This window comes from Jaculus jaculus, chromosome 13, assembly GCF_020740685.1.
Source record: "Jaculus jaculus isolate mJacJac1 chromosome 13, mJacJac1.mat.Y.cur, whole genome shotgun sequence".
NCBI classification, from domain to species: domain Eukaryota; kingdom Metazoa; phylum Chordata; class Mammalia; order Rodentia; family Dipodidae; genus Jaculus; species Jaculus jaculus.
In genome coordinates this window covers 31,685,838-31,700,713 of record NC_059114.1, presented here as the reverse complement: position 1 = coordinate 31,700,713, position 14,876 = coordinate 31,685,838, and positions in this window count along the sequence as shown.

The following is a 14,876-nucleotide window of genomic DNA, read 5'->3' as shown; positions in this document are numbered from 1 at the left end:
ACAGACATAGAAAAAATGATCTCAAATTTCATATGGAAAGGCAGAAGGCCTCGCATATCCAAACATATCCTCAGCAAAAGAAATACCTCTGGTGGCATCACCATACCCGATATAAAGTTATACTACAAAGCCATAGTAATAAAAACAGCATGGTACTGGCATAAAAACAGGAGTATAGACCAATGGAATAGACTTGAGGACCCGGATTTTGGGCCAAGCAACTATAGCTACTTGATATTCGACAAAGGCCCAAACAATATAGACTGGAAAAAAGATAGCATCTTCAACAAATGGTGCTGGACAAACTGGATAACCACATGCAGGAAACTAAAACTTGATCCACACATTTCACCATGCACAACACTCAAATCCAAATGGATCAAAGACCTCAACATAAGACCAGAAACTCGAAAACTACTGGAAGAAAATTTAGGAAGTACTTTCCATGATATAGGAATGGGAAAAGACTTCCTGAATAAAACCCCAGTGGCTCAAGTTCTTAAACAGTCACTCAACCATTGGGATCATATGAAGCTGAAGAGTTTCTTTACAGATAAGCATATAATAAACAAAGCCAATAGAATACCCACAGAGTGGGAGAAAATATTTGCAGATTATCCAACTGATAGAGGCCTTATCTCTAGAACTTACAAAGAACTCAAAAGTCTAAACAATAAGAAGACAAATACCCCACTCACAAAATGGGGCACAGAGTTAAACAGGCAATTCACAGAGGAAGAGATACAAATGGCAAACACACACCTAAGAAAATGTTCATCATCTCTAATCATCAGAGAAATGCAAATTAAAACAACTATGAGATTCCACTTTACCCCAATAAGGATAGCCAACATCAAAAGGTCAAATGAAAATAAATGCTGGCGAGGATGTGGAGAAGCAGGGACACTCATTCACTGTTGGTGGGAATGCAGGATGGTACAACCACTTTGGAAAGCAATATGGAGACTCCTGAAAAAGCTGACTATAGAAATACCAACAGACCCAGTTATACCATTACTGGGCATGTACCCTAAAACCTTCAAACCAAAAGCCAGAGAGATTTGCTCAACCATGTTTGTAGCAGCTCAATTCGTAATAGCTAAAAGCTGGAATCAACCCAGATGTCCATCATTAGAAGAATGGATAACAAAGATGTGGTATATCTACACAATGGAATTCTATACAGCAGTAAGAAAAAATGACATAAAGAAATTTGAGGAAAAATGGTTGATCCTGGAACCGATCATTCTCAGTGAACTTACCCAATCACAGAAAAAAAATCGACACATAGTCTCACTCATCTGCAACACCTAACCTGAATTTGCCCAAGATGCCTTACATACCCAGCAAGTACCTCATGAACTAGACAATAAGATGGCTGGGAGGGCGCGGAGGGAATCAAAGGGTGGAAAACAGTAATCCGGACCCAAACGGCAATGGTACCATAAAATTCTACTTCCTAAAAGACAGACCAAATGACTGAACCTTCACTAGTCCCTTACAGGAAACACCTGAACCACAAGACACTGGAGAGGGTAGGATCAAGACTGACCTAAATCTCCTACATCTTCCTTCCCTCCCTCTCCCCCTCTCCCCTCTATCTCTCTCCTCTCTAACTCTTGTATATTAGTTATCTTTTTCCTCAATTTCTTAGTGGACACTGACCTGTAACCCCCACTTCCAGCTTGGGCCTACAATCCACAATGAGCTTTTGATCAGAGAAACCTACAAGGTTTCCCAAAACAATGACAGACTTCTGTCAGAGTAATTGATGACCCACCAAAGGCCAGTGGTAAGACCCTATTGCTGAAGACTCCATACGCAGCTGACATGTAAAATGGAATGACATGGCTGGAAGCCAGGAGAGAGTCAGTCCCCAGACAGTCAGCGTGTCTAGTGCCAGAAGGTGCTACATAGGCGACTGGGGGAAGTGACCAAGATCTGTCCAAGCAACACATTGTTTAACCTAAGTAGCAACAATTAACCGGATGTGATACCCACACAAGTGCAATAGTGGTACACAGCCATGGTGAGGAATCAATTGCTCTTGATTTGGCTAACTGATCCACTCAGTGGTACTAGACCCTTAGCTGGAGCTGGGAAACAAGTCAGAACCATACCCAAACACAAGCCCACTCTACAATATCAAGCTACCATCAATCACGGGGTATAAGAGGGCCTACACCTATCAAACTGTCTATCAAAAAAGTAAGTGTTATCTCAATTTTCTGGGTGCTAACTTACTCTCCGATGGAGAATCTGCTTCTCTTTTCCAGATAGATGCAGATCCTAAGAAGAGAGCTGCCCCAACATACCTCAGAAGGGGCCCAACTGAAACTAAGGACAACTGGCGAAATAAGCAAGGGTGATGTTTTCCTGTGAACTGGATACCAGCACAAAGGGGAAGGAGATCAATGCAGAGAAAAATCAACTCCTACCAAATCAGAGAGCCAGAGCCTCAGAGGCCCCCAACACCTCAGCACTGAAGCAGACCAAAAATGAACCCAACATGGCTCAGGGAAATCTTGCGGAAGAGGGGGCGGAAAGAATGTCAGAGTTACATGTTGGGTCATGATTTTCAGAGACATTTATTATACTAATAACTGGGGGCTAACTCCACAATGCACGACCCATTTTCAATAACAAGGAGGGTCTAATGGGGGGGGTAGATCACAGATGAGCCTAAATAATGGTACCAAACTGCCTGTATTTACTGAAAAGAAAACTAATAAATTAAATTAAAAAAAAAAAAGTAATGCAGTACCACAAACCGTGAAGCTGAAGCATTTTTTTTTTAATTTCACCTTTATTTTATTGGGGGGCGGATTTTTTTTTTTTTTGGGCAACTTTCCTACTTACAGATAATGAACCATGATAAATCCCTCCCTTTCCCCACTTCAACCTGAAGATTTTAAAAATATTTTTATTTATTTGTAAGGATAGAGATAGAGATGAGTGTGAGAGAACATGGTCACCCCAAGGTCTAGTGCCACTGCAAAAAAACTCCAGACTCATGAGTCACTTTGTGCATCTGGCTTTATGTGGACACTGGTGAATTAAGCTCAGGCCATCAGGCTTTGCAAAACAGCACCTTTAACCACTGAGTCATCTATGTAGTCCAAGCGGAAGATCTATTCATGTGAACTATGTAATGTTAATTAACTTCCCCTGCATTAGATTTTCCATCTTAGCTCTCCCTTCCCCCTTATCTGAGGACAACTCATCTGTTCCCTAGCTCTAAAAACCTGGAAAATGGGAAGAGTGCTCAGTGGACAAAGCACTCACCATTCAAGCATGATGATCTGTGTTTGGATCTCCAGGCCCCACATAAAAGCTAGTTACCTGAGGGAAACTACAACAAAACGAAATAGTAGAACGTCCCAGAGATTGTGAGCCAGCTGGCCCAGCCAACCCAGTGATGAGCAACAGGAAGAGACCCTTTCTAAAGCCAGGGTGGAGATGAGTACTGACTCACAAGGTTATCCTCTGCTCTCCACACCTGTAGTACAGCATGCACATGCCTGCACTCAAACACTGAACATACCTACACATACACACAAATATACATCATGCACACACATCTTAAGAGAGATGAAACAAGCAAATAATGTGATACTTTACAATGTGTAGAGCTATATACAAGTGGGTTTATTTTTGATCACTCAACACCTTGCCATTGAGGTTCATTTAATTTACTGTTTCAGTAGTAAAGTATTACTCCAGGGGGCTTTCTGAAGGACTTTGGAGCCACTGCCAGTTTTTGGAAATCACCAATAAAACTTCCATGATCATGCACACATTGGTGTGAGGAGTGTGGACATAAGTTTTCACTTATCTGTGATAAACACCCTAGAGTGTAAGTGCTGCTTTGCATGGTGCACATAAATTTTTAAGAAATTTTCAGAGTCCTCACCTCCAGGTTCCCTGGTCCCAGTGCCACTGGCTTGGAGTTGCCTGTACCCTATGAGTGCCGCGGACTGACTCTCAGGGAGATCAGGACCGAGGGAGAACAAGGGCGAAGGCTCAAGGAGAACTCGGGATTCAGCGAGGAAATGACAGACAGACACACTCTAAGTTGAATATGCTGCTGCAATTTACTGAAGGTTTCATGAAGGTTTTATACTGATTGAACAAGGAAACTTAGCAAGCCAACAAGTGATCTCAGAAATCATTAATCTAAACAATCTTAAGTATTGTTCTATTGTAAGCATACATGTAATATTTATCAGGCAGGAATGTTCCCATTTTTTAAGAAGGACGTCTTGCCCCATTGACCATAGCTTTACATGAATAGAAGCTTGGGGTAAGGGATGTAAGGTGAACAATAGGTTATTTATTTTTTATAAACCGAGCAGAGAGCCATCTCTTTCCACTTATTAGATTATTTATATAATCCTCATATTCATTATAAAAGTGTTTCTATCCAAAAGACCACCAATATTTTAAGGCTGGTTTAATGTTTTCCAGGAATTCTTTTCTTACTTGTGTAGAGTATAAGCACCAAGGCTTACATGTCTTTGCTAAGCATTTCATAAATGGAAGAGAATGCCATAGCCTCCTTTATCCTTCATAATTCATTCATCTATTACCGAAATCATTATATCCTCCCTCATGGGGGAGTGGATCTAGGTAGTTCCCAGCTTTGGGAGTCTACTATCAGCCCTTGATCAAGTACTGAACATACCCCCCAGGAAGCGTTCTGGTGGGAATACCCCAACTTTTGTAACTTCTTTTCTGCAGAATTGTCATGCTTCTTATGAACATTACCAATTAACATTTCTACTTTCACTTTCTCAGGATCAGTATTGTTCTAAAACATCATAAGCTGTTTCTACTTTACATCATCTAAAAACTGTTCTAGAGTTAATTTTTTATTCCTAGTAGAGTTATACATTTCCTCCATTGCCCTAATCATAGGAGGGGCACATTCAATACTCAAATTGTTTTTTGTACTCTGATTGCGTGCATGATTAATAGTAAGCGTAGCGTAGAAACTAGCTGTTCTTTGACAAACAACTAGAAGGAAGCAGGAAAGAAACAGAGCGCAGAAAACAGCTCATTGGCGCCAGCAATTAGGTCTTCGTGACATGGGCAGCAGGAACCATTACAGTAACTGACTGCCAAGGGGTCACCGGGGGCATCCCTCCAAAGAGTGCTGGCCCTCTGTCCTCAGCTCTCTTCCAGTGCAGAAGCATCTCTGCTTGCTACACAGGCGAGGTCGCCATGGACGTAGCATATGAGCATGTTATGGAAGCAGGCCCCTTGCTCTGTCTTCCTGACTGAATGCCCTTTGGTCACCAACTCCTGGATCTCCTGCTCTGGAAGGTGAACATGCAGAATGAGTAGGCTCGCTCTTCTGGCTCATTCCCCACCTCCTAGGTCCCTGGTCCTGGTACCACTGCTACTGGTTTGGGCAGTCTGGTCTCTGCCTGTGTGCTGTAGAGGCAGACTTTTTGCTCTTATTTCTAGATTGAACAGTCTCGGGGTCCCCAAATACCTATTCTCCTGCTCCAAAGGGTGCACATGGAGTGTGTAGGCCAGACCTCCAGGTTCATTCCCCACCTCCCAGTTCCCTGGTCCTGGTAAACCTGTCGCTGGCCTGGGGTGGTCTGGTCCCTGCATGAATGCTATGGAACCAGACCTTTTGCTTGGGTTTCCTGATTGACTGTACCTTGGGACCCCAAATATGTATTCCCATGAGCCAAAGGGTACACCAACCAGTATAAGAACTGTACTTGTGGCCCTGAATCCACAGCTTCCCAGCTTCCTAGCTTCTGGGCCCCATCCTCTGATTCCCTTATGCTGAAGAGTACATGCCAGTGGAGTGAGTAGGCCACAGCTCCCAGTTCCTCACCTCCCACTTCCCCACGTATCTTTAAAGTACTTGCAATATCCATAAGCTGCACATCTGTGATTATAACCCCCCACATACACCAAAACAATTCACATTTAAAACAGAACACTCACTGAAGATTCTACAAGAACAAATGCTTGCTTTCCCATCAATAAAATAAAACTCTTCTCCAAGATGGGTAGACCACAATAGAAAAACCAATGAAGACCTTCAGGTAAGAAGGCAGCTTAGGAGCCATGCCAAACCAGCCTAGGGAGGAATTTAAGCAAAATCTCAGCAAAATACACTCTTCTTCTGAAAATAGGAGTATAGGTTATTCTAAGACACAGCAGAGAAGCTGGGATACCAAGACCCACGAAAAAGGAGGAAAATGGCCAGAGTCCCACTAAAGTGATCACAGCCCACAATCCACATGCCTGCATGGGGCAGTCCTGCTAGGCACACCAGGCAGTGGCAGTACCAGCAGAGACCAAGAAACAGATTTTTACCTCCATCAGCCTTCTTGCAAAGTTAAGAAATCTGAAGAAAAGACAGATGAGATCAACTAAAGAGCTACTGAAAGTGTGAGCAACTCCAGAAGCCTGAACTCTCCCATTCCCCACCATCAGAACCTCGAACCACCAGCATTAAGCCCCCAGTGGCAGCTCAGCCAGCAGAGCAGATTAGAGGTACAGCTGCACAGCACAACACAGGGATCGAGGAGAGCACTCAGCATTAGTAAACCTGGAAGCCACCCCAAAAGGCAATGAGGCTGATTGACAATAAATAAATAAATAAATAAATAAATAAATAAATAAATAAATAAATAGAAAACAGGTACATAGTCCTCCAATAATTAATCTCTCTTTCCCACTAATCTCTCTTTCCTTGTCAGAGCAGGTTATAGGGTATATATTCTTGGCTGGCTTTACCATTTTCAAATAACCTGCATTTGGGGGTTGAATTTTATTGTCTTTGGTGCTTTCATATACAAAGGGCCTTTGGTCTTTGCTTCTGTCATTATTGGGGGCAGAGTCTGATCCAGATCCTGGTTGACATGAAACCCAATTCAGAACATAAATCTCTACTTGCCAGCTGAAAAGATTAAGGATTAGAACAGTACACACCCTTAGGGATTTTGGCTTTATATGACTATCTATTTGTTTTAATCCCCACAATTGAATACTTTGTGCTAGTTTTTACTGATTGTTTATATTACTTGGTTGAAGTTTAGAATTTGTGAGTAAATTATTCCACCAAGTCCTATAGAATACTTGCTTAGCAAGAACACTCAACATCTAGGACTACTTCTGTGGTTTGATTGGCAGACAAGAGCTACTCCTGGCACCTTCAACTCATATCCTGAGGGTATATACAGGCAGAGTGCCATGTCTGGGAAGACTGCACATAAGTAGAAAACCCAAGCATCAAATCAGTACAGAACGCAAAAGTCGCTACAATATAATACAAGAAACTCAAAGAATCAAAACAATACAGTCCCACCAAAAACTATAAATCCATCTGAAATGGTCACCAATGAGACTGTTTAAGATGAAATGCCTGACAAAGATTTCAAGAAAATGATGGTATCTATGCTCAAAGAAATCAGATAAGAAATGAAGGGAATCAAAGAAGAAAACAAAGGAATTAAAGAAGAAAACAAACTTCTGAAAGAGAACACAGGAAACCAGATTAATGAAATAAAGATGTCATTACAAGACATGAGTAAGGGAATAGAAATAATAAAGAAAAACCAGGCTGAAATCCTGGCTCTGAAGAATACAGTCAATGATATTAAAAAACAAAAAAACAAAAACAACTCTGTGGAAACACTCACCAGTAGAATGGATGAAGGAGAGAACAGAATATCTAAACTAGAAGACCAGGTGGCAGATCTACTACAGTCCAACAAAGAGAAAGACAAGCTAATAGGAAGGTATGAGTGGGAATTTAAAGATATCCGGTATAAATATTAAGAGAACTGCTTACTGATAAGCATAGTATATACATTTCTCCAGATATCAGCAGATGTTACACCACTAGGGCTCATGACTACCCCTGTTTTAAGTTTTCAGTATCAGGGATGTGTTTTTCCCCCATGGAGTGGGCCTCCAGTCCAATTGAAGGGCAGTTGGTTTCCACCATGACAGACCTGCCACTATTGCACCCATTGACTCATTTGGGCTGGCTGGCCAATTAGAAGGCTTGCAGGGTCCACTGTTAAGTATCTTCACTGGTGGTATTTCTTTCTCCTCTTTCTCCCATTGAACTGCATGTAGAATGGTTTCTTCCAGCTTTCTGTCAGCTGGTCTACATGGAGGAGATTATCAGCTCAGTTCCAGCAGGATTTCTCAGTGGCTTTGCAGCCCAAATATGTGGAGTCTTCAGCAATAGGGTTTTACCATCTATTCCTGGTGGGAAACCAAGGTCCTCGGCAATGGCCTATAATGTTTTGGGGGCATCAGGGACCTCCCTGGCCAACAACTCACTGGAGGTATCTGTCGGGAGCTGCAGCCTCTCTTCGACCTCGGGAACTGCAGCTGCTCTATGACCTCTTGACACAGAGGCAATTAACATGAGGTAGGCAGCAGGCACAGAGGCCTTATCGTACTGCCTAAATGAAGCAGGCACCAGACACAGAGACATAAATTACCATACGGCCCTGGTGAAGCTGACTTTAGACATGTAGGCATTGTCAAGAAAGATTTTTATTCTGTATAAAAGCTTGTGTCTGCCTGAATAAACCTGAGCCTTGATCAGAACTTGTCTTGGCTCCATTCCTTGTGTTCTTGTCTCAGATCCATTCCCATTCCCTCCTTCGTGGTCTGTTTTGACTCTCGTGCTGCAGGCCAGCACAGCGTGGCACCCAGAACAAGGGACCTGAATACGAGGGTCTTCACTGAGGAACGCCAACATCAACTCAAGATCCACAGAAGAAAGAAAAGAAAGAAAGAAAAAACTAAAAAGAGAACTGCAGTCACCCACGCAGTCTTCTGGAATAAGGTAAGGCCCAATTATGGGACAAGCAAAGGGTAAAAAAGGAGCTAATTGCTGTAGTAAAAGATATTTTTAAAGCACAAGGAATTGGGATTGCATCAAGTTCTTTAAGTAAATTTTTTGATTTCGTTAATAAAATGAGCCCTTGGCTTTTACAGCAGGGAAATGTTGATTCAGATGCTTGGGAGAAAGTAGGGAAAGAATTAAATGTCTTTTTACAAGCTCATGGTCCTAATAAGGTTCTGGTAATTGCTTTTTCTTTATGGTCTTTGATAAAGGATGCCTTGAATTCAGGTACAAAAGATAGTTTAGTGAAGCAAATGTTAGATTACACTCAAGATGTCATTGAAGAAATTAGAAATCAAAGTTCGGAAAAAGGGACACCTGTAACTCACAAAGAATTGAATAAAACATTACAACCCTTACAAGTTTCTAAGGAAGATAGTGACGAAGAAGAGGAGGAAGTAAAGCCAGAAGAAGCAGCAGAATTAAAGGCAGAGGCCGCTAATTATCATGCAGATTGGGACCCACCATATCCCTCCCCCTCCATGCCCTCCACACAAGTATATGTAGCAGAATTAAAAAATGAGTGGGCAGCCTTAAAGGAGAGAATAAACCTGGGGAAAGAAAAAAAAAAAGCTAAAAAGATGAGTTATATAGTATTACTAAGAAGCCTTCTGAAATTGTCCACATATCTTCATTGCATCCTACTCAGCCTGTTTTTAATTGTTCCCCCTTAGAAAAGGTGATATAAAAAGCCATGGAAGAAGGTGATGAGGAAGTGAGAGCTTTCCCATTGGCTTACCCAGTAACTGAATTTCAACAGGGTGATCAAAGATGAGGCGATATGCTTCCTTTAATTTTAATGACACAAAAGAATTAAAAACAGTTTGTGCACAATATGGACCTACATCACCATGTACTATGTCAATTATAGAGCAGGGCAGGGAAAATACTAACAGCAGATGATTGGAAATCTCTAGGCAAAGCTTGTTTATCAGGAGGATTTGTTCTTTTTGTTTGTGTAGTGTGTGTGTTTGTGTGTGTTCATTGTCCTTGCTAGTTATGTCGTGTTTATGACTGCAACTAAAGAGAAGAGATGGACACAGGTATTAATAGCCTTATAAGAAAGATGATTAATGATGGGGTGAGATGAATTGATTGAAGGAACTGGGAAGGAATTTTTCAATGATGGGACATAGAGTGCTTGTTAAAAATGCCTTTTGAGTGGTACTTAGATCAGAATGTTAAAGTATATAAATAAAGGTGTGTGGATGAAAGAAAGAAAGAAAGAAAGAAAGAAAGAAAGAAAGAAAGAAAGAAAGAAAGAAAGAAAGAAAGAAAGAAATCTTCAGGCTAAACCTAAACACCATGCCTAAAGTTAGAGGTTTTTAAACTGTTTACAAGCTCTTAAAAAAAAAAAAAACTAATTTTCAGGCTAAAATATGTTGGGATAGCTTACTTAAGCTTTATCAAATTTAAGTCATGGGTAAAACATAAAATTATTTTATGTTAATAAAAATTTCTGTGGCACATGAAATCAATAGCTATCAAGTTCAAACCAAAATCATTGGTTGTCAAATAATGGTTTTTTTTTTTCTTCAAAAACATTTATCAAGGTGTATGTTAATATTTAGCTAGCTGTTTTGGTTCAGAAAAGACCAGATTCTACTGTATTGTATGTAAAGTAACTGTCTCAATTTTGGCATCTTAAGTCCAGTGCTTATAACAAAACTAACCCTTAAGACATATTCCCTACTTTAGGGCACAGCCTCATGCTCAAACAATGGTCCTCATCTGAAAAAAAAAAAAAAAAATTCAAGCTCCATGGTTCTGTTTCCAGTGTTCTCTGGGTAATTTGTACCCACACAGGTATCTAAACTAATCAAAGATGTTTTCACACAGGCACTAAGACCTTATACTGTCTTACTTGTCCTTTTCTGATAATTTCTAGGTTAAATTAGTTAGGTTTGTAAATCATCTGGTGATGTTTTCAAGACTGGTAACAGGTTCTGCCTATATTTATAAATATTAGATATCTAAAATATGAGATGTGCTTACTTTCTATGCCTCATATATAAGGCTTGTACTGCCATAGAACAACTAAAATTTTAAAGATAGGACAAAATGATTTTAAAAGCCCTGTGCTATTCTTTAACTAAGTCTATTTCAGTAACTAGATGTGCTGTATATGTACATACATCCAGGCTGGTGTAACTTCCTTTCTAAGTGTGTTAATCACCTATGTAGAAGCCAAAGCCAGTTGGAATCATTGGAGTAAACAGTGTCAATATTTTGTCCTGTGCTCCCATGTCATGAGGCCACTGGAGATGATGGGACACTTCTACACTGGCCCTGGTAAGTCACCTGTCTTCCTGAGCAGGGAGGATATGGAGATCTCAACAAAACTGGTGTACAATCTGACACAGGAAAGTCACAACTGAGGAGCAATCAGTCCTCCTGACTTCCCCAAAAAGGGAAAACTACTTGGCCAGTATGGCCCTGACTCATCCTCACAGGCAAAAGACACCAGTAAGCTATGGGGCTACTCCTATGTCCTTAAAGTCTCTTTGGAGAGCCATTAATGACCTCCAAAATTAATCCTTAATTAACTTTTGGCTATCTGCATGGTCTTAAACACTCAGAGAGAAATGTATAACCAAAGATAAAAAATACCTTAAATATATGATTGGCCTATTAAGTAACACAAGAGCTTGTCAAGAGGGGAAACAAACAAACATTAAGACATCTTTCCCCCATAGTTCTAATTCTATAATAAAGAAAAACAACTATAGATGTTCAAAGGGTTCTTTTCAAATCTAAAATATGTAAATAAGTTCTGAGACCAAAAATATATTTGTATAGCCTTTAGTGGCACCCAATAGCTTTTTATTATCAAGATTAAATGTTGTGTATATGTTTCTGATAACTCTGCTAACATCTCATCTGTTTTACAAGCCATGTAGAATACTACTGTGCCATTTAATGAACAGTTCTGAAAGAAAATCTCAACCAGCTCATCCTCAGATGGTCCCGAGACAATCCAAGCCTGTCTACCTGGATTCCCTCCACCTCCAAAAAGACCAGTTTGCTGTGTGCTCACTTCTCATTAACTCCTTACTTTTATTCTTTCTCCCCAATGTTCTCTCAAGACTATCTTCCTATACTCTGGGGTCCATTAAAATAGTTCCCCTCTCTGGGAGAGACTGTCTAACTGCAACAAGTCCCCACTTGGTGTCCCATTCACCAGGAAATAATAAATGATCTGATGTCTTTGACCCAGTCTCCTAAAGCAGTTAGAGTGTCTTCTCATGACAGGGAGAAGTAAGAGGGGATTAGATCTACTCTTCCTACAAGGAGGACTATGCCAAGCCCTGGGAGAGCAATGTTGCTTTTATATCAACCATTTGGTTATAATTAGAGATAACTTAGCCATGGTCCAGGATATACAAGTGCAGGATTTAAGCACTTTGGTTCTTCTTTTAAAATTGAGCATGTTACTGGAATTCCTTATAAATCCCAAAGGCAAGGTATCATTGAACGAGCAAATGGAACATTAAAAATCTGGTTACAAAAAACCAAAAAGGAGGAAATGACACAGGGATCAGTAACAAAATGGTTAAATCATACTTTATTTATTTTAAATTTTTTACTTTTGGATGCAAAAGGATTTTCTGCTGCTGACCATTTTTGGCATGCACAAACCAAGACTAATTATGCTAAAGTAATGTGGAAAGATCCATTGAATAACAAATGGAGTGGACCTGACCCTGCATTAATATGTGGAAGAGGATCTTTTTGTATTTTTTCATAGAAAGAAAATGGAGCCAGATGGTTTCCAGAATGTTTGGTCTGGTATGCAGGCCAAGAGAACAAACAAGAGGACACTGCTGATCAGGATGATATGGTGTCATCTACATCTTGCTTACAGTAAAGTTTACTGGATTGTCCTCAGGATGTGGTCGTCAGACAATAGACAATGACAAACTTACATGTGGAAAATTGCTGCTGCTATGGGAGGTATCAAGGTTATATCTGACAGCAATAATTCAAATAGTCTTCCAAAGGAAACTCTTATGGCCTGTGTTACATCACCTTATACCCTGATGTTAGAAAATACAAATATTACTTTGTATCATGGGTCTGAAGAAATGTTTAATGTTACTTTTGATAATTTTAGTCTGCCCAATTGTATTTCTCATGATTCTGACTCTGTAATGATTGTCAAACAACCTTGTTATGCATTTGTTATGATTCCTGTTAATGTTTCAAAGCCTTGGTATTCTGACAAGGGTATTCAAATTCTAGAGGAGGTTAAAAATAGTTTAAGTAGACAAAAGAGAATTGTAGGTTTAATTATTGCTGGGATTGTTGCATTTATTACAATATTAGCTTCTATTACTACTGCTGTTGTTGCTCTTACACAAGAAGTTCATACTGCACATTTTGTCAATAATATAGCTAAGAATGTTTCTGTTGCTTTGGGAACTCAAGTAGCCATAGACAAGAAGTTAGAAGAAAAAATAGATGCTTTGTTTGATGTAGTGATATATTTAGGAGAGAAAATTCAAGGAATGAAGATTAGAGCACGATTGGAATGCCATGTAGATTACCAATGGATCTGCATCACCTCTAAAATTTACAATGCTAGTTATGAAGATTGGGTAAAGGTCAAAATGCACTTGGAAGGAATTTGGCACCATGATAACATTTCATTAGATTTGGTTAGTTTACATTCAGAAATTCTAGCCATACAGAAGAGTCATCATGATTTTGATGTCACTATGGCTGCTAATGATTTACTTACTGCAATTAAGTCTGTGCTGCCTGGTTGGAATTCTCTAAGTTCCTGGTTAGGCAGCTTTGCAGCTGTGGGAGTTTGCCTTCTGCTTCTCTTATGCCTATTGCCTCTTTTCTTCAAGTGTGTAATGAAGTCTATTGTAGATGTTTGCACAGAGGTCCAAGCTATGCACTATAGAACACGTCCTTGGCTCCCTCAGACTTTATCTTAATTCTCCCTGAATTTTATCCGGCTGGTAGCAAGAGACAGGTAAGATCGGGGAAGGAGGCATCCAACCTAAGACAGGGCACATATTAAAGGATAATACGTTTGTCCAATGACAGGTAAGGATGTTCTTCTGCCTCTGACAACCTAAGACAGACACAGTCACTTCTTTTAATAAATAAAGAAGGGGGAGATGCCAGGAGATGCAGCCTCTCCTCGACCTTAGGAACTGCAGCTGCTCTATGACCTCTTGACACAGAGGCAATTAACATGAGGTAGGCACAAGGCACAGAGGCCTTATTGTATGGCCAAAATGAAGCAGGCACCAGACACAGAGACATAAATTACCATACGGCCCTGGTGAAGCTGACTTTAGACATGTAGGCATTGTCAAGAAAGATTTTTATTCTGTATATAAGCTTGTGTCTGCCTGAATAAACCTGAGCCTTGATCAGAACTTGTCTTGGCTCCATTCCTTGTGTTCTTGTCTCAGATCTATTCCCACTCCCTCCTTCAGGGTCTGTTTTGACGCTTGTGCTGAAAGCCAGCACAGGTATCCCAGCCCTGGCACTGAAAATTTTCTAACAACCATCGATGGCTCTTGAGTGTTCCATTGTCCAAAATTGGAGGATTCCATATGATTTATGTGCATCCTCTTAGATTTTGATTAGCCCTCCCTCCACTTTTCTTTTACTCAATCTCTTCCCCCTTTATACCTTTGTATTAACACTACTGTCACTTTGGGTAGAGAATCTTCTCTTTTCAAATGGCAGTGACCTTGGGATGACTCAGAAGGTATCATAGTGCTGGAAAGAAGTGACTGGAGTACTGAGTAACATCTCGATCACACCTTCCAAGGCTCAGGGTCTAACATGGAAGAGGTGGTGGATATAATGTAAGAGCTAAAGGAAGGGTAGGACTCCTTACAATGTGCTCCTTCCAGACATAAAATAGCCTGTATATCCATGACCTCATAGTGCCTGACACTACCTACACAAGACCATCATAAGAGGAGGAAAAGATTATGACATCAAAATAAGA